General features: G+C 35.0%; 1 protein-coding gene across 2 annotated transcripts in view; it reads left to right on the top strand.

The window, feature by feature from the left end:
* Window positions 1–25,525, top strand: part of GRID2 (glutamate ionotropic receptor delta type subunit 2) — a 1,388,009-nt gene that overhangs the window by 804,183 nt on the left and 558,301 nt on the right. The window lies entirely within an intron of this gene.

Here is a 25,525-nt window from a genome sequence, read left to right as displayed (position 1 = left end):
TACTGGCCACCTCAGATCCCATCAATGGAGACCTATGCAGTGGGAGACTATGGTAAGAGCAGGTTTACAATGATGGGGGTGTCAGGGCAGAAGAAAATAATTAGAATCTCTCATACAGGCATATAATGTTACCTTTTTCCAAAATAAAAGAAGCAATGCTCAATACTGCTCGGTGACTTGCTCAGGGTTATATAACTAATTAGTGGTAGAAAGAGAATTGAGTTTAAGGCCTGCACAATCTAGTTTGTAACTGTCAGTGGTCACATAGCCAAGCTTCACATGACCTGAGGTATGTTAGTAAAGAGTTCCAAGTTATCTCATTATATATAGTTCTGAAATTGATTTGTTAATTGGAAAATTACTGGATTCTCATTCAATTATGTCTTGGTGACTTACCTCCCAGCAGACTATTTAAGGTCATATACATTATCTCTCTGCTTAATGACACTATTACACAAATTTGGGCCAAATTGAGCCATGATATGTCTTCATGACCTCAGGTCCGTAGTTTTTCTCTTCATTTTAGAAGTTTAAAAACATATACCATATGAGCCTTTCAACTTAAATTCTCCTGAAGTTTCAATTTCAGCTGCCATGTTTTTAAATTTTGTGGTATTCAAAGAGCCTATTTAATGTCTGATGCTTTGTTGTCATTGATATTGATAGGGTGAGGCTATCAGGTTGGGAACATTTACTATAGGGGGCCTTTCTCATGAAAATAATGAGTTACTTTTGGAAAAGTATATATAATAAATAAAAAAAAAACAAAACTATAACACCAGTGGACTCACAGACTTGTGAATGGATTAATCCCAGAACAAATTTTAAAAAAAATATTTGTAGCTGTACTGCAGAAAGCAGACTGACACTTTAAAGAAACTAAGTTAAGATAAAAGGAAACTTTAATTGCACCAGGACCAAATGAGTCCCAGAAGAATTGATCCAAACTGCTAAAGTTTAAGGAAAATAAAGTTAACTGAAAATTAGATTGAAGATTTGAATTACATCTTAAAAAATACATTGTCTTATGCTCATTTTTTTCAGTTCAGTGATTCACAACTGCTCTGCCAAGTTTCTCTCTCATAAGAAAACATCACTAATTATAAATGAGGCATATTTCAGGCAGAAAATATTATTTTTCTATTCTTAAGAACATATTTTATTTTTTATATCAATGGCTCTATCAAAGAGTTAGAAGGAAAATTGTATTGCCCTAAAAACGAAGGCATAATTTTTTTATATATGTATAGATAGGTATGCTGGTTAGAGCCATTGATTTTCATAACGTATTGAGGAAACTACTTATAAAATTTCCTTTACCAAATTTCAAGGTCAGATTCAAGAGAGGCTTGTCAATTTATATTACAGTGAAAAAAAAAGTCTCTGTTCTCATTTTAAAGCACATACTATGTGTTTCGAACTGAGAATTTATTACAGAGCATATTTGGGACTATAGTAGATTAAAAGTTAAGGTGTCTTTCTCTTCTTTCTTAGGAGCTGAAATTTAATTTCCCAGCTCATTTTATCTTAATTTTCTTTCTTCCTTCCAATCCTCACCCCAGGAAGAAAGGAAGGAAGAAAGGAAGAAAAAGACATGGTAATCAAGAAAGGCAGAGCCCATGCTTACATATAGATTTTAAACTTTGAGAAGTTTAGAACTGATGATAAAATGTAGAACTACCATGTTAGTATCTTACATAAAAACTGCAACTATCCTATTGTCATGCCTTGACTTATATAAAATTGGTCTTATTAGATTTTTTCTAGGAATTTTTTGAATAAAGTTTTTATTTTGAGGTAATTAAATATTCACCTGTAACGGTAAGAAATAATACAGGTAATATAGTATACCCTTCACCCAGTTTCCCCCAGTGGTAGCATCTTGCATAACTATAGTACAATATTACAACTAAAATATTGATATTGATACAATCCATCAGCCTTATTCAGATTTCACCAGTTTTACATGCACTCATTTTTATGTGTGTCTACGTGTGTACATTTAATGAGTGCATTTATCACATGCATAGATTCATGTGACCACCAAGATAGTCAAGAGGGAACAGTTCCTTAAAAGGATCCTTTGTGCCACCCTATTATAGCCAGCCATTTCCCTCCTGCACACCACCCTAACTCTTGGCAAACACTAATTTGTTCTCCATCTCTATAATTTTATCATTTCAAGAATATTATATAAATGGAATCGTATAGTATGTAATCTTTTGAGATTGGCTTTTTCTTTATTCAGCATAATTATCTGAAGAACCATCCAAGTTGTTCTATGGCCAAGTAGAATCCACGGTGCTATGGACTGAATTGTGTCCCCCACCAAATTTTTATGTTGAAGCTCTAACCCCAGGGTGACTATATCTATAAATATGGTCTTTATGAGAGCATTAAGGTTAAATTAGGTTATGATGGTAGGGCTCTAATTCAGTAAGTCTGTGGCCTTATAAGAAAAGGAAGGGACAGAGAGATCTCTTTTTGTTTCTGCCATGTGAGGACACAGTGAGAAGGCAGCCAGGAAGAGAGGTCTCACCAGAACCAGCCAGGCGGGCACCCTGATCACAGCCTTCAGAATTGTGAGAAAATAATTTCTGTTGTTTAAGCCACTCAGCCTACAGTGTTTTGTTATGGCAGCCCAAGCTGATTAATACACATGGTATGGCTATATCAGATTGTTTAACCCAGGGCCTCTGGTTGCTTCCAGTTTCCTAATGGCTAATGATGCTGAATATCTTTTCATGTGGGCCTTACTAGATTTTTTAAAACTATATTGAGCTATATTTAAAAAGCCTTATGGATTTTTTTTTCAAAGACATGCACTCAACAACTAAAATTTTTACTCCTTAAAGTTCATTTTTTATCCATAAAACTCCATGAAATTAAAATCTAATTTTTTTAGGCTCATAGAAAATAGAATAGATACTTGAAATTATGAATGTCATCAATCATTTTTATTTGGCTTTGGAATCACTTTTTATATGTTTTTGAAAATATGTTATCAGTGTAACAGTTCAGCTCAAGCATTTGCCATTCTGTAAAGTTTTCTCCTTAGGAGGTGGCAAACTGTCCAGCACCCACTCTCATCCTGCAAAGGGAAAATAGCTTTTTAGGCTGACACTCAGCATCTGCACTAGGAATGGACCTTTTTCTCAGACAGTCTCAAGAAATCTTAAATTATGGCTTTGACTTTCAAATGTCTTCCTAGGTACCTGAAAAGTAAGTGTTAATAGCAGCCATAATAATTAGTTGCATAGAAGTAAGCTGTAATTAATTATTAAATAATCAACAATTAATAAGCAAATGAGTATTCAAGTAGAATATATGCTGCCAATAAGGGAAATTGATAACCGCAACCTTAATTAAAGAGAATAATCTAAATACTGTCAACTTGAAAAAAATATTTTCCAAATAAGCTGCACACTGGATAATTAGGAGCTGGTAATGATAAAAGATTTTTCCTCACTAATCTCATTTTGCTTACCTCCTTTTATGTGCTAAGCCTAATGTAAAACAATTGTCCTAGAACATAAATGAAAAGAACTGCTTTTCTTCAGTTTTTTTGGGAATGCTATTTCATTCTGACTCAGAAGCAAAGTCTTATCAGATGAAAATAAAACATAAATTTAAAGTCTACCATTTCATATTTCTAATAGTAACGTGGGGGAATGGTGCATGTTCTCTCTAGCAGTATAGACTTCTAGAGGCAAGAATTAAGGCAGCAAGTCCATTAAAGTTTCTAGTACATTTAGGGTGTAACCATAGTATATCTACCACAATCACTGATACTTTGAAGGGAACATTTCATAGAAGAATTGAGCATTTCTGAGCACTGTTTTTGATGTCTGAGGGACAGTGGTACATATTTTAAATATTACTGTCCCTTCTTTAGTGTTCTCTGTAGACTCTCTTGGAAGAAGCCCAATCTAACCCAGAATTCTCCATCCCATTTTAATTTTGCCTCTATGTTTATGTTATCTCGGAATTGGAAATATCTCATTTGTGTGTGAGTTGACTAAACAAGGACAACAACAAAAAACTAATACTTATGGATAGCCTAACATGGCCCTGGGGTCTGCTTTTCGTCCTTTTCATGTGGTAGATTAATCCTTTGATCCTCACAACCACCTTTGAGAAGCATTCTGTGGATGAAGAAACTGAGGCTTAGAGTCATTGCTGAAGGTCACAGAGTAAAGACGTCAAGATTTAAACCCAAGCTTATCTGATTCTAGAGCAAAGGTGTTCCTCATTTTGTCATATTAGTTTTTCACAGTACTTCAGAAGCAAGACTCTAAATTAAATATTAATAGGAAAGTATTCATTGAGTACTGTAGATTCAGCATATAAATAAGCTCAGGGAAAAATTAATTCTAGAGCATATTTCATCACCAACCAGTAGGTACATAGAGTCTGTCAAATTAAAACTAAGTGGTCAAAATACTTTTCTTTTGAAGTTTTGTCATGTTATCCATTTAAAATTGTCCTTGTTGCTTTATAATAAAAAGGGGCTTTTTTCTTCTCAACAACAATTAACCTGTAGTTTTAGCAACTGCAAGCACTTTAAATGTCCAGCTGTTTGTAGTGATTTATTAAATTTTTTAACAAGTGACTGCAATATCAGTCATTTTCCTTAAAGTGTTTATAAAAGACCATAATTTTACTTTAAAAATGTTTGTTATTTCAAATACCAAATTTTCTATTATGAAGTCATTTAACAGTGCTATCCATTTTCAATCAATTCAGTATGCTCTTTTGACTTAGCTTTCAAATTGGAAAAGATTCCTTTTAAATATCCTTCTCTATTCTTTAGACAAAAGTCGCTATTTAGTTAACAGATATGTGGGGTTTTTGCCAAAATAGTCTACATAGCCTAAAAATATAAAGTGAACTACTACTCATTTTTAAACCTTGGTTATTTAATTCTTTACTCTCAGCTTGTACCTTTAATTTTCTCTCTCTATTGGCTCCTTTAAGTGTATAGATATATTCAGGTTTTACTCATCTTGAAAAATACAAATATAAATAAATGAACGAATAACCCTTCCTTAAAGCTATGTCCTTCCAAAGCTTCTATCATAGCTCCCTCATTGCTAATTAGCCTTAAAGGGAAAGCTACTCCTCCTCCTTGTCAATCCCCGTTCATTTTCCAACCCCTTGCAGTCTGGCTCTGCTCCCTGACCCCGAGGCCACTTCAGTATTGCCATGGTCAGTGGACAATTTAAGTTCTCATCTTACCCAACATTCTCTAGTACTCAGTACTGAGGACTGTTTTCTATACTTGATACTGACATTGTTTCCCTTTTAAAAATTTCAAGCTGAAAATTTATTTTAATTTTATTTGTGAAAAGAGAGGGAGAGAGAAAGAGACACAGTCATGCATGTGTGTGTCTGTGTGTTGGGGTCATTATATGAAATAGGTTTTTTTTAATCTTCTTCATGTTATTAACTAGTAAACACTATCTGCCTAGGACTTTATTATATCATTTTTGATTCTTAAGTTCTTATTTCTATAAAGTGGCTATGAGGGTTTGTGCGGGTAACCCAAAGTAACAAATAATCTACTTACTAATTTAAAGAGGCTGAATACCACTTGATGTATAAGTCAAGATTGCTTACCCTTTTATTTAAACACATGTCAATAGTTTTGCTCTTTTGATATATGAAATTAAGTTGAGGTCAGGGCACTCGATAAAACAGAACAGGGAGAAAGACTGAAGGGTTTAGTAACATTTAGCACTTTAACAAGGGCTTGGGAAGAGCCAGATCTGAGCTGGGAATCCTGTTGAGGCAGACAGTAAAGAGGAAACAAATCTTTTGTTCAATTTTAAATTTCTGGATTTGTAACACTTTTTTGGCATAAATCAATTTGATATCTAATTCACAGATACTGTTGGACAGCACAGCAATTGAAGCCAGGGTAGATGGAAATTAAATCTAGTATTTCTTTTTTTCTTCATAGTAACTGTATCTTTTTTACAAAGGTCAGTAATAGCAATTTCATTTTGAGACTATAATATAGAAGGTAAAAAACTCAAATGAAATCTACAAATGTCACTTTCCCTGTTCATGTTTTGCCTCAATGTCTTGGAGAGTGAGAAATATTATGGTTTTTGAAAATCATTTGGATGATTGTGGACTAATGGTGTCCAGTATATTTAAGCACCCACTGGTGAATTATTTATCTCAAAGAAAATCATAGTCAGAACTCTAGTACGTGAAATAAATATAAAAACTAAATTCCATTACATGCTTATAGTGAATGAGGACTGTCCTAAGTACTTTGTACATATTATCACATTTAATCATCAAAACAACCTAATATGGTAAGAATTATTATGATGCCTAACTAATAGGCTAGAAATTTGAAGCTTAAAGGAATTAAGCATGTAATAACTAAGGATCCATAGATAATAAGTAGTAGATTTAGGTTTAATTCCAAACAATACTGCTAATGTAAGAAGATAAATGTACATATCCTTGCAATGATGAGGGAACTGAAGCAAGACCTTGGATGCCACTGGCCAGATCTGCCTTTTGACCCTCACAGTATTTCCTAAGGAAATTCTAAGGACCCTCATCTCTAGCGTATTAAAAAAAATCTGAATTTTCCATTCCACATGGTTGACTAAGTACTCCTCTCCCTACCGAGCATCAATTAAAATTATTTTAAAGGAAGACAAAAGACATACACACACCGCAACCATCATTCACCCACTTGCTCAGACCACAACTGAAAGAGCATCTTTGATGCTCTTCTTGCCTTCACACGGTCATATCTGATCCATCAACAAGTTCAATGTTTTTCTATCATCACATATATCCTGAGTATTATAACTGCTTTTAACATTCCCTGCTACCACCTTAGTCTAAACCACAGTAATGTTTTTCACAAGCTGTTTCAATGGCCTCCTGAATGGTATTCCTGCTTTTACTCTTGCCTCCTCTAGTTAATTCTTTAAACCTAGAATGGTCTTTAAAAAAATATGTCTTAACATTTCTTTCTCCTGCTCGAAACAGTCCAATGGTATTTCGTCACACTGAGAGTAAAATTTTTCAGTCTCTACATGATCTGACACCAACTTGACCTTACCTCCTACCTTCTTCCTTTTATTCACTCTATTCCAAGTATCCTGGCCTGCTCTCTCTTCCTCACAAGCCTATCCTATCCTCACAAGCCTTTGCACTTGACATTCCTTCTTTCTGGAACATCTGCATAGCTCACTTCGTCACTTCTTTCAGGCTTCTGCTCAATTATTGCCTCCTCAGAAGGTTTTCCTGACTCTTTTCTCTAATGTAACTCAGCTCCCTTCCCAACCCCTTGTTCTCTCTCTCTCTTTTTTTTCCATAGCACTTCCGTGCTAGTAATTTTCTTCGCTTCCTCCTCCCCTAAATCCATTTTCTGATCTCTTCTGCCGATTCTGTGCCTCTTGAGGCTGACCTTTGTGGATTGCCTCCTCTGGGTTTCATTGCCCCTTGGCCACTGGTTGGGATTGGCCAAGGAGAGCACTGGCAGATCAGAGGGTAGGAAAAGAGACCAGGGTGTTTGCTATTCCCTTGCTTCCTTTATGTCTCGAGTCTGTTGTGGCCATGGTGCCTTTCCTCTGGGGCCACAGATCCTATTCAGGGGTACCCTCCCTACAACTCCAGCTCTTGTTCTCTTCTAGGAAAACAGTTCTTTTTATTCACTTATCAGGCTTAGAATGGTTATAGTTTCCCACTATTGCTAGTTTCTGGGTGTTTCATCATCCTTCGTTGGTTTCGTTAGCCCTGTCCATCTCTCTGTATTAAGTCCCTTTATTAACTGGCTTCAATTAAACCCATTTCCATCTGTATCCTGCCTGAAATCCAGATGATTCAACATTCCTCCCCATTACTTGAAACTTCACATTTATTTGTTTTTATTATCTAACTTTGCCAACAGAATATGTCTTATGAGGTCTAGTAAACAGAATAATACCCCTCACCCCCCTCCAAGATGCATATGCCCTAATCCTCTGAACCTGTGAATATGTTAATTACAAGACAGACTTTGCAGGTGTGATTTAGGATGTGGACATTGAGATGGGGAGATTATCCTGGATTGTCTGCATGGGCTCACTGTAATTTTATGAAGCCTTAAAAGCAGAGAAACTTTCTTGGCTGGGTCAGAGTGATGAGACAGAAAAAGACAGAGATAAAAAGCTAGAGAGAATTCTGATTTGTCCTTGCTGACTGAAAATGCAAGAAGGGAGCTACAGGCCAAAGAGTGCAGTCAGCCTGGAGAAGCTGGAAACAGTGTGCAGCTGACAGCCAGCAAGAAAATGAGGCTGTCAGTCCTAAAACCACAAGGAACTGAATTTTTCCAATAATTAGGAGAAGCCGAAGACTGACCCTCCCTAGTGCCCTACCAACTTCTTGATTTTATCCTTGTGAGAACTGTGTTGGATTTTCGACCTACAGAATTATAAGATTTTTGCTATTTAAGCCACTGAATCTGTGGGTACTTTGTTAGGACAGCAATGGAAAACTAATGCATGAGGTTTTAATTTATCTGAACTTTCGTTGTATATACAGTGCCTAGAACAATACTTGTACATGTGAAGATGCTCAATGAGTATTGAATCAATGAATCAATGGGGAATCAATGAATTGATTTGTTGATATATTTCAAGAAACCCTTGTTCATCTTAACAAAACCTGTGAAAGAACATAGTTATTTCCAATATTTACAAAACATGATTGCCCATGAGGCTATCAAGAAGTAAGCTTAGAGAAAAGGGGTTTAATGAATTTTACCACAGGTATTTCAAAACCTTGTCAAAATAAATTTTCTATTTGATCTGTCATTTTAGAGTTCAAATGGCAAATCAATTCCCATTCAAGTTCAAAGTGAGCTTTATATTTTCTATGTTTAAGATGTCATGTACCTGGTATCTAAAGTGTGGTTTTAAAAAATGTAGATTAATTAAACCACCTCATGTAGGTTCCTCTTAAATTGTCAAAAATCTGTTTTTTAATTGAACTTGCTGTGTAGATCACTTTAACAGCTTTTTTTCTGAAAATACCTAATGATGTTGTACCTCTATTGCACACCCCATGAACTTAAAAAAAATCTAATTTAAAACCCTAAATGTGTGATTTTTATGTGTGAAAAGATTCTTACTTAGGCAAACGATATTCTATTATCCTTAAAATAGACTGCATTATTAATTCAAATGTATAACTGATCAAATTAGAAGAGGGCAATTAAAAATAGTCATCTAGGCAACTATTAATTAGCTTGAAATTTAACTTGCTCTGTACTCCACTTATGTAGAAAGAAACAGGAGTTTGAAGCTAATGCTACGTTATAAGAAGTCAAAACAGTTTTAAAAATATGCCTGAAGGCGTATTTTTCAAGTTTAGTCTGAGTATTCTGGGGAAATGATTACTTAAGTCTGGATCTTCAAATATTCGAATTCGCAGAAACTCCAGGTTTCTCCAGCTAGATGTCACTGTCTTTATAAACAGTTTTGCACGTTAGAATTGTTGCCAAAATGTAACCCCTTCTAGATAAGAAGGTTTGTTTTTATCTTCATCTTTATCTTTTATTACAGTGGTTCTCAAAGTGTGGCTCCTGAATCAGCAGCATCAGCATCACCTGGGAGAGCATTAGAAATGCAGATTCCTGGGCCCCAAGAATTCAGCTCTACTGAATCAGACACTCTGGGCCCGGGGCCCTGAAGTAGGTGTTTGCTGAGCCCTCCAGGTGACTCTGAAGCATGCTTAAGTTCAGAGAGCACTGCACTAGCCCAGTGAATCGCCTCCATTTCACAGTATCTTCTACTCATTAACTGAGCAGAATTAAACCAAAATGAGAAATGAGGAAAATAAGGTAAACTGGGTGTCTTTCTGAAAGTTAGTTGCCTGAGATATAGCTGCATATATTTAAAGTATCTAAATTTCCACAGATTTCCAATTTACTAATAAGGAAACTGGGTAATAGGTGCTCCATTTGGGGAAAATTAGTAAAGGAGAATCTCTAACCTGGCAAAATGTTTGCGCATTCAATTTACAGTTTTGTTCTTCCCTTTTATCTGTGTCTATCAAGTTTATATTGAACATAGTACCAAACAATGTTATCATGAGGTCAAAATAATGATTTTATTGCCCCTTTTAGAGACATAAATATGTTTTCCTCAATACTGAAAAAATAGTACTGACCCTCAATCAATAGATGTTTTCTTTATGATGGATTTGTTCTAATCCATCTAAAGAGTCCCTGTAGCTGCTGAGAACACTCAATAGAAGGCCTATTAGGGATTCCTCAGGGCACCCAGCTGATACCTTCATTCAAATAAGTACTTAGTAAGTGCCCACAAGGTACTTAATTACTGCCAGATACTGAACAGGATACAAAGGAAAGTAAGGCAATTCTCTGTCCTCCAGGATTTTATAATTTAGCCAGGAATTAAAAGGAAAGGAAAGGGACCAAACATTCGTCTCATACTATGATGTGCCAGGCACTGAACAGAGCAGGAGACATAAACTATATCAGTTAATCCATGTAACCGCTCAGGGAAGTGGCATTATTCTCAGTTTACAAAAAAGAACACATTAGTCTGAGAGATGCTGAGAATCTGTTCAAATTCATCAGATAAGGAAGCGATGGAGGTGAAATATAAAATCAAAACTGATTTTTAAGACCATGTCGTTTCCCCTGTACCACTTTTCATATAAAACATAAGCAGCAGTTCCTAGATGTATACAATAAGTGCCTAAATGCATGATGCACATTACTTGCCAGGGGGAGAATTGCAAAAGGAGTAGTCGCTGTGGTTGGGGAAGTGAAGACTTCCCAATAAAAGTGCAACACAGATGTTCATTGAAAGAAAAAGGGTCGTGGCTTGAATAGGAGAAAAAAAGGGTTAAACGTATTCCAGAAGGGAGACACTGTTAAACAGAAATGAATAGTCAGGAATGAAAAACGCAAGTTCTGATAGAGTGAGGAAATCAGCCCAGCACATTTTAGGTGCCCAGTAAAAGGTATAGAACGGCTTTGCTTGGCTCCAGCTGCGTATGAAAGCACACACTGTAACAATTACAGGATAGGACTGAACAGCCTCACTTAGATTCGCTTAAGTGGTATATCTGCTGTCTTTGTCCTTGTACATTTGGCCAAGGGTTTGAGGTCCCTACTCCTTTTGGCTTTAACTTTGGGTATGCATTATCTTTCGTCATGTAAGTGATAACTCTTCTCTTCTCTGTAGCCAACAGGATCCATTCACCTTTGTCATATTATCTCTCAAAGAAAACCCTACAGGTGCATTTCCATAATTTTCTCAAGTCCTTGGAGCTGAACATATTCCTAAAAATATCAAGTCTCCTAGGTACTTGCTTGCAGATACATATGCCAGAGAAACTCAGTTTTACCTTGAGAAATACAGTTTTCATTCAACTTAGTGTTAAAGAAATATTCTTAGATAATTATAGGAAGTAAAGCATTTCTGAAGAAAAGATTCATTTGATTGTCTATCCTATTAACTTCAGTAGATTTTTGTATGCCTCTGTATTTATTTTGAATCAAAGTCCCCATGTAGAAGTAAGAGATTTCAAGGAGAAATTTCAAAAGAGTCTTTGTTTTGCCCTTTTTAAAGCCCTTTCTGTGTAAGAAATATTTTTGTCATTTGGTCACTGTGAGTTTCAAAAGATCTCCTTTGACAGAATTGTCAAAGTTCCGCAAAGATCTTTGATCTACTATTGGGAATGTCATTGTTCCCAAAGAAGGTAATAAAAGCAGCAAGAAAATAATAAACATTCTCTTTAGGATATCACAGTTATAATTGACTACAGACACTCAAGTCAATTTTTAATCTACAGACACATGACAGGGTCAGCCACAGAGGAGTTGATAATGCTTTACTTTCATATAATGAGAGATATAGTTAAGATTTGGAATACAAACATGATGTATGGTACTTTGAAAAGATTGGAATGCAAATATGAAGTATGGTACTTTGCAAAGATAACAGGTAAGGAGTGATGTCAGCATCATGGCGGCATGAGTGGTTCCCTTTCTCTCTCCTCTTTGATTTACAGCAAATTGGACATCCATAAGCAAAAAAAAAAAAAAGTTCTCTGCCCAGCATACCAGAACACCTGAAAGATTCATCCATCTATGCACCCAAAAGTGGGTAGATTGGACCCCAAGGAGGTTGCTTCGGGGCAAGGGAGGTGTTAGCAGAGGCAGTGATGGCAGAGAAGGTAGAAGCCAGTCCAGCAGTGAGCTGGCATGACCTTTCTGGCAGAGGAGGTGGAGGGTGAAGTGTAGATCTGCCTGGCCACTTGCGCTGCGGCTGGAGGACCAGTTTCTCTGAAGAGAGACTACACTGACCAAGGGGAAGGAAAGGAAAGGAAAACAGGCAGAAAAAGGGAACTGAAGGAAAGTGTTTCCTGTTGTCTGGCCTAGGCAGGTGAGAGAACTGCCCATGGACCTCTGGGACCCACCCCCCGCCAACTTGAAGATTCCCCTACAGGGGTGTGGGCAAACCCAAAGCCCCAAGTGTTAAGTGCACACATCCCCCTACTCTGCCTCCACCCTTTGCTTGTTTATTTATTTTATTTTATTATTATTTTTTTTAACATCTTTATTGGAGTATAATTGCTTTACAATGTTGTGTTAGTTTCTGCTGTATAACAAAGGGAATCAGCTATACATATACATATATCCCCATATCCCCTCCCTCTTGCATCTCCCTCCCACCCTCCCTATCCCACCCCTTGAGGTGGTCACAAAGCACCAAGCTGATCTCCCTGTGCTATTTGGCTGCTTCCCACTAGCTATCTATTTTACATTTGGTAATGTATATATGTCCATGCCACTCTCTCACTTCATCCCAGCTTACCTTTCCCTTCCCCTTCCACGTGTCCTCAAGTCCATTCTCTGTGTCTGTATCTTTATTCCTCTCTTGCCCCTAGGTTCATCAGAACCTTTTTTTTTTTTTAGATTCCATATATATGTGTTAGCATATGGTATTTGTGTTTCTCTTTCTGACTTACTTCACTTGTATGACAGACTCTAGGTCCATTCACCTCACTACAAATAGCTCAATTTCATTTCCTTTTATGGCTGAGTAATATTTCATTGTATATATGTGCCACATTTTCTTTATCCATTCATCTGTTGATGGACACTTAGGTTGCTTCCATGTCCTGACTATTGTAAATAGAGCTGCAGTGAACATTGTGGTACATGACTCTTTTGAATTATGGTTTTCTCAGGGTATATGCCCAGTAGTGGAATTGCTGGGTCATATGGTAGTTCTATTTTTAGTTTTTTAAGGAACCTCCATACTGTTCTCCATAGTGGCTGTATCAATTTACGTTCCCACCAACAATGCAAGAAGGTTCCCTTTTCTCCATACCCTCTCCAGCATTTATTGTTTGTAGATTTTTTGATAATGGCCATTCTGACCGGTGTGAGGTGATACCACATTTCAGTTTTGATTTGCATTTCTTTAATGATTAGTGATGTTGAGCATCCTTTCATGTGTTTGCTGGCAATCTGTATATCTTCTTTGGAGAAATGTCTATTTAGGTCTTCTGCCCATTTTTGGATTGGGTTGTTTGCTTTTCTTGATATTGACTTGCATGAGCTGTTTGTATACTTTGTTAGGTGCACTCCCAACCTTAGTGGTGAGTCAGGTAGGAGAAACCAAAAACTTGTGCTATAGTGCCACCTTCTGGAAAATGAAAGGAAGGCTATCAACTACCAACCTGTTGAATTGCTAGAATCAAATTAATCCAAGACCTGCCTAAATAAGAAAGGTGTTCACTATTACAAATAAAGCAGCAGAGACACTTTTCATCAAACACGTGTTTGATCAAAAAACGTGTTTTTTTTTCAAACATGAGAAAATCACGCTAAAATGGTATCACAAAAAAGGATAATTTTACAGCAACTAAACCTAAAGACATGAAGTATTGGAATCTAACTGATAAAGAATTTAAAATAGCTGTCATGAAAAAGTTCAGTGAGCTACAAGAAAACTCAGAAAGACAATACAGTGATCTCAGGAATAAAATTAATCAACTGAAGGAGTACTTTACCAAAGGGATAAAAATTCTAAAAACAAAAAAAACAAAAAATAACACACACACACACACACAAACAAACAAACAAAAATTCCTGGAGCTGAAGAACTCAATATATGTGATGAAGAATGCATTAGAAAGTACTGGAAATAGAACAGGTCAGATGAAAGAGAGGATAAGCAAGCTCAAGGATAGAAATATAGAAATGATTCAGGTGGAAGAGGAAAGAGAACTAAGATTTTTAAAAAGTAAAGAAATGCTACAAGAACAATCTGACTCCATTAGAAAAGCCACAAAAAGTGTAATGGGTATAAAAGAAGGAGAAAAGAGAAAAAAGGGAACAGAAAACATATTTAAAGAAATAAGAGCTGAGAACTTTCCAAACCTAGGGAAGGAACTGGATATACAAGTCCACAAAGCTAAGAGAACATCTTACTATCTCAATGCACAAAACCTCTTCAAGACACATTATATTAAAACTGTTAAAAGTCAATGATAAAGAATTTTAAAGGCAGCCAGGGAAAAAAGGACAGTGACCTATGAAAGAACCCCCACTAGACTTCCAGCAGATTTCTCAGCAGAAACTCTACAAGCTAGGAGAGAGTGGAATGACGTTCAAAATATTGGAAGATAAAAACCGCTGGCCAGGAATACTCTATCTGGCAAAATTATCCTTCAGATATGAAGAAGAAATAAAGACTTTCCCTGACAAACAAAAGCTCAGTGAGTTTATCACCACTAGACCTGCCTTACAAGAAATGTTGAAAAGGTCTCTTTGAGCTGAAACAAAAAGAACTACAACAAACTCTGATTAATATGATAAATAGTCAGAATTAGAATATCGTAACTCTTTTTTATAGTAGTAAACTTAACTATGGCATAAGGGTTAGAGGAAAAGAACATTAAACATAACTATAGCTACTATAACTTGTAACAAAATCACTTGATAAAAAGAGATAATTTGTGACATCAAAAACATAAAAGGGGAAGAGTAAAAGGATGGAATCTTTATAGGTGAATGAAGAGAAATTGCTATCAGCAGAAAAAAGACTGTTTTATCTATGAAAGGTTTTATGTAAACCTCATGGTAATCACAAAGCGAAAATTTAAAACATAAAGGGAAGACTGAGCAAATCACCATGGAAAACCAACAACTATAAAGTAGACAGAAACATAATGAAAAAGAAACAATGGAGAGACAAAATAAGCAGAAGGCAAAAGATAAAATGGCAGTAGTAAATCCTTACATATCCATAATCTCCCTAAATGTAAATGGATTGAACTCACCAATCAAAAGGCATAGAGTGACTGGATGGATTAAAAAAACAAAAACAAAAAACACAAGACCCAACTATATGTTGCCTATAGGATACTCATTTCAGTTCTAAAGACACATGTAGGCTCAAAGTGAAAGAATGGAAAATGAGGTATTCCAAGCAAATAGAAACAAAAAGAAAGTGGGCATAGTCATACTTATATAAGACAAAATAGATTTCAAGACAAAAATAATAACAAGGGACAAAAAAGGTCACTATATAATGATTAAGTGGGCAATATATCAAGAAGGTATAACAATCATAAATATATATGCTCTCAACACCTGAGCAGTGAAATATATTAAACAATAACTGATCTTAAGAGAGAAATACACAACAATACAATAATTGTAGAGGACTTCAGTACCCCACCAGCAATGAATAGATCTTTCAGAAAGAAAATCAACAAGGAAACATTGGAATTGAACAACACTTTAGAACAAATTGACTTAGTAGACATATATAGAACATTCAATCCAACAGCAGCAGAATACACATTCTTCTCAAGTTCATATAGAACATTTTCCAGGGTAGATTGTGTGATAGACCACAAAACAAAACTTAGCAAATTTAAGAAGATTGAAATACCAGCTATCTTCTCTGACCACAGTGGTATGAAACTAGAAATCAACAAGAGGAACTTGAGAAGATCTACACATGTATGGAAACTGAACAACACACTTCAAAACAACTTTGGGTCAGAGAAGAAATCAAAAGGTAAATAAAATGTATCTTGAAACAAATTAAAATGAAAACACAACATATCAAATATTGTGGAGTGCAGTAAAAGCTGTTCTTAGAGGAAAGTTTCTAGTAATAAACACATATATTAAGAAATTAGAAAGATCTCAAATAAACAACTTTACACCTCAAGGATCTAGAAAAAGAAGAACATATTAAGCCCAAAGTTAGTACAAGGAAGGAAATGATAAGGATCAGAGCAGAAATAAATGAAATAGAGGCAGAAAAACAATAGAAAGGATTAACAAAACGAAGAGATTGTTCTTTGAAAAGAAAAACAAAATTGATAAACCTTTAGCTAGAAAAAAAGAGACAGGATTCAAATAAATAAAATTAGAAATGAAAGAGGAAAGATTGCAACTGATACTACAGAAATCCATAGAATTATGAGACTACTATGAAAAACCATATGCCAACAAATTACAGAACCTAAAAGAAATGGATTTATTTCTAGAAACACACAATCTACCAAGAGTGAATCAGGAAGAAATAGAAAATAAAAACAGACCAATAACAAATAAAGAGATTGAATCGGTAATCAACCAACTCCCAACATAAAAAACTGCAGGACCAGGTAGCTTCTCTGAAAGAGAATTTTAAAGAAGAATTAATACCAGTTCTTCTCAAAACTCCTCCAAAATATTGAGGAGAAGGGAACTCTTCCAAACTCATTCTGTGAGGTCAACATTACTTTGATACCAAAACCAGGTAAGGACACAACCTAGACAACTATAGGCCAACATCCCTAATGAATATAGTTGCAAAGATTTTCAACAAAATATTAGCAAACTGAATTCAAGAACACATTAAAAGGATAACACAGCATGATTAAAAGGATAACACAGCATGATTTATCCCTGGGATGCAAGGATGGTTCAAATATGCAAATCAATAATGTAATATATAAACATCAATAAAATAACAGATAAAAATCACATGATAATCTCAATAGACACAGAATAAGCATTTGACTAAATAAAACATCTTTTTATGGTAACTCTTCACAGATTGGGTATAGGAGGAACATACCTCAACATAATACAGACCATATACAACAAACCCACAGCTAACAGTATACTAAATGTAGGGAAATTGAAAGATTTTTCCAAAGATCAGGAACAAGGCAAGGATGCCCACTCTTAGCACTCCTATTCAGTATAGTACCTGGAAGTCCTAGCTAGAACAAATAAGCAAGACAAATAAATTAAGTGCATCCAATTCAGAATGGAAGAAGTAAAACTGTTGTTATTTGCTGATGATAAGATCCTATATAAAGAAAGTTGTAAAGAGTCAGTCAAAAACTGTTGGAATTAATCAATGATTTCAGTAAAGTTGTAGTATACAAAATCAACATACCAAAATCAATTGCCTTCCTTTACACTAATAAAGAAGCGTCTGAAAAAGAAATAAAACCATTCCATTCAAAATAGCATCAAAAACAATAAAATACTTAGGAATAATTTTAACCAAGGAAGTGAAAGATCAATACAAAGAAAACTACAAAACTTTACTGAAAGAAATTGAGGAAGATACAAACAAATGGAAAGACATCCCATGTTCATGGGTCTGAAGAATTAATATTGTTAAAATGACCATACTACCCAAAGCCATGTATAGATTTGATGCAGTCCCTATTAAAATACCAAAGGCATTCTTCACAGAAATAGAAGAAACAATTCTAGAATTTGTTTGGAACCACAAAAGACCCCAGATAGCCACAGCAACACTGTGTAAAAACAACAAAACTGGAGGTATCACACTTCTGAATTTCAAACTATACTACAAAACAATAGTAATAATAGTAGTATGGTACTGGCACAAAAATAGATACACTGAGTAATGGAACAGACTAGAAAGCCCAGAATTAAGCCCTGGCATATACAGTCAATTAATATTTGACAAGGACGCCAAGAATACTCAATGGGGAAAGGATAATTTCTTTAACAAAAGTGCTGGGAAAACTGGAGATAGACATACAGAACAATGAAACTGGGCCCCTGTCTCACACCACTCACAAATTAACTCAAAATGGATCAAGGACCTGAACATAAAACTTGATACCGTAAAACTCCTAGAAGAAAACTTGGGGAATAAGCTCATCGGTATTGATCTTGGCAATAATTTTTTGGGCATGATGCCAAAAGCACAAACAACAAAAGCAAAAGTCAACAAATGGGACTACATAAAACTCAAAAGCTTCTGCATAGTAAAAGAAACAACAAAGTGAAAAGACAACCTACAGAATGGAAGAAAAATTTTGTGAACCATATTTCAGATAAGGCGTTAATATTCAAAATATATAGAGAACTGAGCTAACTCAATAACAACAATAACAAAAATATCAAGTAATCTGACTAAAAAATGGGTAAAGAACTAAATAGAGATTTATCCAAAGAGGACATCAAAATGGACAGCAGGCATGTGAAAAGATGTTCAACATCACTAATCATCAGGGAAATGCAAAACAAAACCATAATGAGATATTACCTCACATCTGTTAGAATGGCTGCCATCAAGAAGACAAGAGACAACAGGCGCTGGCGAGAATGTGGTAAAAAGGGAACCCTTTTATGTTGTTGATGGGAATGTAAATTTGTCCAGCCACTATGGAAAACTATATTAAGGTTTCTCAAAAAATTAAAAATAGATCTACCATACAATCCAGCAATTCCACTTCTGGGTATATACCCAAAGGAAATGAAAACAGAATTTCTATGAGATGCATGCACTCCCATGTTTTTTGCAGTATTATTCCAATAGCCAAGATACAGAAACAATCCAAATGCCCATCGATTGATGAATAGATTAAAAAGATGCAGTTCATATACATGATGGAGTATTATTCAGCCATGAGAAAGATATTCTGCCATTTGCCATAACATGGATGAACCTTAAGCACATTATGCTACTCGAGATAAGTCAGACAGAGAAAGACAAGTACTGTATGACATCACTTATATGTGGAATCTAAGAAAGTTAAACTTACAAAAAACAGAGAGTAAAATGGATTACCAGGGGACGGGGGGTGGGGAAAAAGAGCAATGATGTTTAAGGTTCAAACTTGTAACAAGTAGTAAATAAACCATAGAGATCTAATGCACAGTATAATGACTGTAGACAATATTGTACTGTAATTATGTAATGTGATAAATATTACTACATTGGCATATTACAATATATAAAGTATCAAAGTAACATGCTGTACATCTTAAACTTACATAATGTTACACATCAAATTTATTCAATTCAAAAAAGGAAAAGATAGACTTTAAAACTGTAGCTATTAATTATACCTTAATGAATTTTGAGCAAATTTTTAACAAAAATTATTTAGAAAATATTTTTCTTGGGTTATTTCCATATAGGTTATTTTTTAAAAATAGTTCCTTTCTATACTAGTGTGATCAAAGAATTTACACCCAATTTTTAAAAATAAATTTAATTTTATCAAAATTTCACATGTAATCAGTAAGCATTTTTAAGTATTTACAAAACTAATAATGAACAATAGGAGTTGCATCCTCCCTCCTCTCTTTCTCTTCACACTCTATGGAGGTAAACTTTCATACCTGTTTTGTTTTAGCTACTTCTGATAGCTAAATATTTAAAATAACATTTCCACACTGCTTTTACTTGATTTTTCAGTTCTTGATATTATCTATTGAAAGACTAACATGAAATGTAGCTTATATATGTTATTTCACACAAAATTACCCTTTCCTCCCTATACAGTTTTAACACATTTATAACTAAATCCTTATTCAGTATTATCATTAATATGACCATGTGAACATTTTTTTCATGGTTCCAGGGAGGCTCAGATTGTTCATTCAATGTGTGCACTTTCACTGAATAACTTTTGTTCAGTACATCACTAAACCACCCATATATCCATTGGTTTTCTTAAAGAACAATTTTAAACTAAGCTCTCCTTGCCTCTGCTTTCAATGTTTTTTTCCTTCTAATTTAGTTACAGAAGTGAAATATAACTAGCATACATAGCATTACCATCATATTTTGACTTTAAATTTCTCATTTGGAATTTTTCAATATCATCACTTTTCGCCAATCTTTAAAACCTGTGTAAATATTCACATTATTGACTGCTGAAAAGCAGTAACTTTTGAAAATGATTAATGGAGTAGAAAATCTTGAACTCAGAAAATGATACTACTCTAGGTGCTGACTTTGCTGCCCTCCTTGGAGGAGCATATTTACAACTACTAAAGTTCAAACTTGTCAAATTGTTTTTGCATCTCTCTTTTGTATTATATTTTAAATTTACATAGTTTAGAGAGCTCATCCTCTTTATGTCATAATTTTTCCCAAAATAAAATGTCTTAAGAAAGGGAATGATCTAGCACTTTTGTTTTGCTTTTATTAAAACAATAATAACAATAAACTCTAGTGTCTTGACATAGACTTTTTGTTTATATCCTTGATATTTTTAGAATTTAATATAGATTTCTATATTTTATTAAACTACATCTCAAAATCCACTATTGATTTCTATAAATTGGATCAGCCATTGACTTAATAAGGAGGACTTAATTCAGCTCTCAAGGTAAAATTTATTCTTTTTTTAAGATTTACTGTCTCCTCAACTCCATTCAGAAATTTGGCAGATTGGATGGCCCTTGACATTTTGGTGAACCACTTGACAATGACTTTTAAATGGAGGTTTTTATTATGTTTTTTGTTTTAAGAAAAAAAGGTTGAAACTGAATAGAGTCTTTATAATAATTTAATGGTATTATTCTATGACAAAAAAAAAAAAAACCTAGAAAGAATTCAGTCCTATTTAAACATCAGTTAGTAAGAAATACTGCTTATTTGCTTCTTCCCACTCTGTACACCAGAACCTTAACTGCATTAGCAAGCTGTCTTCCTAGTAGCCTGTATACCTACTTCTCGAATGTTGAGAGAGATTCTTTTACCATAGTCTTTGTAATTAGAAACATCAATTTGTTGAATATAATTGAGCCCATGTGATTATTTTTAATACGTAATTTTTAATTTTTAACAAATTTTCTGTAAATGTAAGTATGAATTTTTTTACAAATCATAAATTGTACATATGGTAGTTACTCTAAATCTTCAATTTGTCAACTTTAAAGATTGTTTAAAAAATCTTATTTCAAAAATAACTGTAAAAACATTATTCATATTTTTCTTTTTGTCACGTCCAGATTTGGCTTGTTGTCTTCTGTGTGTCACCAACTGTTTCCAAGTCCAATATGTCCTGGCATATCAATTCTTTGTGTCAAGGAATATGTAACAATTTGCATAAAAGTATCAATCTCAGCTTTCCATTTATTCACAGTTCATTTTAGGTAGATTTTATTTATCAATAATGTTTCACTAAAAGTTTATTTCCATCCACTATATTCTGGAAAATGTCAACCAGAATTTGCTCATTTCACACAGAATGTCTTCTATCCATTTCTGCATGACCATTCAGCATTGTTTTTATGCTTTCCCAATATCTCTCTATAATAGCAATATTCGCCATCTACATTCCACATTCGAAAACTCAATGGTGATAACTGTTCAGTTATTTCTGTTGGAGCTAGTGTCTTATGGATATAACCATGATTCTGGAAGAAAGGAATAATAATTTACCTACACAGGAGCTGGACCCATAGCTTTATTAGCATTGAGCTAATCACACTGCAAGTCAGAGTGAACTCGTGTCTGTAGGAATGAACATACTAAACTAAACTACCATAGGCTTTTCCTTCATTAGACAATAATGACTTAGTCTGTAGTGGGAGCATATATATGTATATATTTTAAAACTCTGTGTTATACCAGTGTCTGTAAAATAAAACAATCATACAAGTTAAAGCCATATCATTCCATTTCAACAATTGTGGTGACCAGATCAGAGAATGATATTTACTTCAACTATGTCCTTGTCCTTAATTCTCACAAGAATAAGTACTGTCAGAATACTCAAAGAAATTCTTCAAGGCATCTTGGAAGAAATGCTTTCGAAGCTTGTCAATCAGCCTGCATTATGACTGTTCTCAAATTTCTCTAGAGAGGAAAACAGGTAGCCTTCAAATTGCAGCCATTAGCGCATCTCTTGGGTCTGAGGGAGACCAGGGAATTATTATCTAATAATCTTCTTTGCTGTCTGACTTTGTATTCTGACCTGAGTAAACTGTGAAATTAGGCTAAATATAAAACTATTCTGTGAAACAGTGCTAAGTATTTAAGTAAACTATGAAACATATGGGAGATTCTAAATCAGTTTGTAACTCTTTAATACGGACCAGGAAGGTCCTGGCACATATTCCCAAGCCACTCCTTGAGTTATGAACCACAGTTGTGCCACGCAGCATTTGTGGCCTCAATGCTAGTGACAGAAACACAGCTTAGTCCCATTGTATAATTCCCAATAAAAATTAATTCTCAAAAAATAAAACTGACTAAAGAGAAGAAATACATACAGTAATCTTCAGAACATTTTTTTTCTTTTCTCTTTATCTGCCTGGAGTTAGTTAAAACAAATCTTGACCCATCATTTATTTAACAACTTAGCAAAACTGATTGTCACGGTTGAACCTGGAATGGCATATAAAAAATAAAGAACAGGCAAATCTAATGATGTCATTTCAGGATATAATTGGTAGCCTGTACTCAAGGCTGACCTTATCACTTGGGGATGAAAAAAAAAAACATGGTAGTAAAATAAAAACAATGTTTATGTTTACCAATCTCCTAAATTTAATTCTTTTAAATAATAACCCATCACTCCAAATGGAAAATTGTGTGATCAGAATAATTTGTGTAAGGGTATGATTTATGCCACAATGAATGGGGTGTAAATAGCAATATTTTAATATGTGTACAGAAGTTTACTTCAAATAAGAAGCTATTTTTAGACAATAGACTTAAAATGACTATATTCTTTCATCTTTTCTCCTATGGAAAGATGTATGGATTTAGTTGTTTCTTTTAGAATATTACATGTACACTGGCAGGCAATATTATATTTTTTCATATTCCTAATAAGTATCCCGTGGAGCTAAGCTGAAAGCTCACTTACAACAAAGACCAAGTCTGTCTTGGTCAGTGGAACAACTCCAGTCCCAGCCCTGTGGCTAGTATATGTCAGGTGCTCAAAAAGGTTGAATGATATTGTTAAATTAATTGAATGGATATAGAATCAATGCCAAGTCATCACACTCAGTGCCTGACCAGGGCTTTTTATAAAGCAGTGGATCTCAAAATAATTCACTAAACCTGCAACATGGGCATCAACTTGTTAGAAATGCAAATTCTCAGACTCCATGACAGGTCTTCAAAATCAGAGACTCCTGGGATGGGCCCAGCAATTTGTGTTTAAAAAGCCCTCCAGGTAATTCTAGTGTGTGCTAAAACTGAGGATCACCAAGGTAAAGAAGCCTCAAATACAGTCTACAAAGTGACATCAAAGTTTTTCAGAATTATGAGAGTGTCTCAATGATCTGTTTTAGAAAGACAAGTCCTATGGACAGATTGTGCATTATTTTAATTTGTCAAGAACTTTTTTATTTCTCAAGAATTCATTTTAACTAGAGGAGCTATTCCCTATTCATGTGTAGTAAATTATGTGTTTTGTGTAGGAAGGCTGACTTAGTTGGAGTTACTGGTACAGATCCTGAGACAAGGACTTGGGTGCAGATGGTTTATTAGGGAATTGGTCCCCAAAAGCACAAGTGAGGAAATGATGAGCATGAGAGAGTAAAGAGAAAAGCCAGTCAAGAATGTGTTACAAAAATGCCTGTTGGTGGGAATGTAAGTTGGCACAGCCACTATGGCAAACAGTATGGAGGTTCCTCAGAAAAATAAAAATAAAATTAACATATGATCCAGCAATCCCACTCCTGGGAACATACCTTGACAAAACTATAATTCAAAAAGATACATGCACCCCTATATTCATAACAGCACTATTCACAATAGCCAAAACATGGAAACACCTAAATGTCCATAGACAGATGAATGGATAAAGAAGATGTGGTACATATATACAGTGGAATACTACTCAGCCATAAAAAAGAATGAAATAATGGCATTTTCAGCAACATGGATGAAACTAGAGGTTATCATACTAAATGAAGTGAGTCAGAAAGAGAAAGACAAATACCATATGATATCACTTATATGTGGAATCTAAAATATGGCACAAATGAACCTATCTACAAAACAGAAACAGATTCATAGACATAGAGAACAGACTTGTGGTGGCCAAGAAGGAGGAGAGAGGGAGAGGGATGGACTGGGAGTTTGGGGTTGGTAGATGCAAACTATTACATTTAGAATGGATAAACAGCAAGGTCCTAATGTATAGCATAGGGAACTAAATATATTCAATGTCCTGTGATAAACCATAATGGAAAAGAATATAAACAAAGAATGTATATATGTGTATAACTGAGTCACATTGCTGTACAGCAGAGACTGACACAACATTGTAAATCGTCTATAGTTCAATAAAATAATTGAAAAAAAATGTGTTACAGAAATGGATTACAAATGTGGGCAAACAGGGCTTAATCCTATGGTGAACCTTCTTAGAAACTGTGTGTGGAATATACCTCAGAATCATCCCACTGGAAGGTGGGGAGACTGAAGCCTTTATCTACTTTCTCCCATCCCCATTGGTTGAGAGTTGACCTGCAGTGATGCTAACATACCCCTACATCTAGGTTATATTTGCGTATAGCCAAATAAGCTGGAGAAGGTCCTCAGGTAGAGAAGATAAGAGACATAGACTCTTGAGATGGGACATGATGATATGCTGGAAACTGTTTTCACCTGCAGTTGCAGGCAGTTCACACAGGCTGAGGGGCTATGAGGCAAAGAAACCCTCTAACATGATAATTCTCACCAAGTTCACAATAATCATTTAATGTCTATTATGAGACAGGTTCAGAGTTAGTGGTTGGGAATATAAAAATAGATAAAACACCATTCCTGCCTCAAGAAGATTTTTGTGTAGTGGAGAAGTAGACAAATAAAAAAGGTAATTAAAATATAATTAGTTATGTTCAGTGACAGTGGTATATGTCTACATTTAGAAGAGGAATTTGTGGGGGAGAGGGGGTAGTGATCATGGAAGACTTCTTAGAGGTGATGATGATAATCATGGTGAAGCGGGATCCTGAAGACACTTAGAGGCTGGCCAAATGAAAGAGGCTTTGGGGGTGGTGATGGGGTTTATGTTTGTGGACAGAAGCCAGAATGATTGAGATGTGGATGGGAGGTGTAAAAAAAGAGAAAACAATCATAGGCAATATTTGAGAAGATTGTCCGTACAAGTTGGTTGAGAGATCATGTGTTAGGTGGAAGGAAGTCTAGCATCTCATAGGTGATAAAAGGAGAGATATGGAAGGCACAAGAGTGTGTAGGTAACTGATGCT

Source organism: Eubalaena glacialis, chromosome 5 (genome assembly GCF_028564815.1).
Source record: "Eubalaena glacialis isolate mEubGla1 chromosome 5, mEubGla1.1.hap2.+ XY, whole genome shotgun sequence".
Classification (NCBI taxonomy): domain Eukaryota; kingdom Metazoa; phylum Chordata; class Mammalia; order Artiodactyla; family Balaenidae; genus Eubalaena; species Eubalaena glacialis.
Note: the sequence above shows the minus strand (reverse complement) of the source record. Positions and strands in the feature narration are given on the sequence as shown.